Genomic DNA, 1,608 nt, shown 5'->3' on the forward strand with positions numbered 1-1,608 from the left:
TCCGCCAGCATCGTCTCTGAGGAGCAGAAGGATGGTCTCTTCTCAGCTTTAGTCTGACTGTATCACGTCCTGCTTCTCGTGGTTTTTGTCCAAAGCATTTGTACTCTTACGATCTGCCAGGCGGAACCAACCGTGTCAGAAATCAGAAAGAATTTTGTTTTCTTGTGACTCTGCCCCAGCAAATTGCATTATCTAGTTGTGGTGGTGGGGACTCATAAAAGGATGATCTGGGCTCCAGTCGCAATTGAATTCAACAATTCAGATGCCTGAATTGTTGCAGAGGTCTCCCTGGGCCCCACGGAGGGGTGATATGCCGCGGGTCTTCAGACTAGTCTTGTCTTTCTAAGACTTGCAAGACACTCAGGGGCCTCTTTCAGGCAGATCCCAGAGGGCCTGCAGCCAAAACCGCCCTGGTGGACTGAGGGAATTCCACATGGGCCCTGTGTGGCTGTCATGTAGACTTTTCCATCTGGGGAAATATAGTTCCTGTTCACCTGAAGCTTGTGAAATATATCCTTTCCAGGCATATTCATTCCACATTATGAGTGCAGTGGTCAAAGACACAAGTGTTAAAATGAATTCTGACACCTGTGTAACCTTGTGTCAGCCAACTGAACCTCAGTTTCTTCAACTGCAGCATGGGGCTCATATTATGATACCTATTTACCTAGAATTATTGTGAACATTAAAATAGGATGAGGGTGTATGTATGTGATTGCAGTGCCTGGAACACAGGTACTTTTAGATGGTGGCTTTTTATCATCAGTCCTAAGGGATGGAATTCATCATGCAGTTTCTCATGGTGTTTTCTCAAGGAGGCATTACAAAACATTGTTATGTAGTGAGAAAGTAATTCAGTTTTTCATTCAGATTTCATTCAGTTGCATCAAGGATAAATATGCTTGGTGCCCTTTAGTAGTTGCTCATTTCTCTTCCTAATGACAAGAGAAGGCCTCAGGCTGAAGCTTAGAACTTTTGGCAGAAAATGCCATCTAGCAAGGTTTTAAATGATAGTGTCTTTATAATTTTTGCTTTAAGATTATCTTCTTCTTATGGGACGTGATACTGTTTTCTATTTAAAGTAGTAATAAGACTTCTTTCTGAAGTCAGTTTTTCAAAAAAGACAGTACACGTTTAAAGAAAAATGGCAAACACTAACAGAGCCGTTGTGTGTCTGGCTTGCAGGTTATTTGTTGCTCTGCCAACAGGAGTGGCACACGGGGGTTCAGTCCAGCCTGTGAGCTGTTTACCAGGGCTGTGTGCCTCTTGCTCAGGACTGCATGCACTGTGAGCGTGGGGTGCCTCTTCCTAATTCTCACAAGTGTCCATGTGAGCTGGCAGTCACTGATGGTTCATTGGTATGCAGTACTGCCTGTCAACAGTAGTGTAGGTGGCATGCAAATGATCCTCTTGGGAACCCCACAGGCAGGTGTTAGTGTCCTCCATTGCACAGACCGAGGAGGCTCAGAGAGGTGGAATGACAAGGTTAAAAATGGGATCTCCTTTTCTGTACCCATTTTGTAGAAATAGCTTGTGTGCTAACGGGAGCAGGCCAGAGACAATGGAGGATCAGCTGTGGAATGATTTTTTTTTTTTTTTTTTTTTTTT

This window comes from Carlito syrichta, unplaced genomic scaffold (assembly GCF_000164805.1).
Source record: "Carlito syrichta isolate Samal-C Ts95f unplaced genomic scaffold, Tarsius_syrichta-2.0.1 Scaffold312007, whole genome shotgun sequence".
In the NCBI taxonomy this organism is placed as follows: Eukaryota; Metazoa; Chordata; class Mammalia; order Primates; family Tarsiidae; genus Carlito; species Carlito syrichta.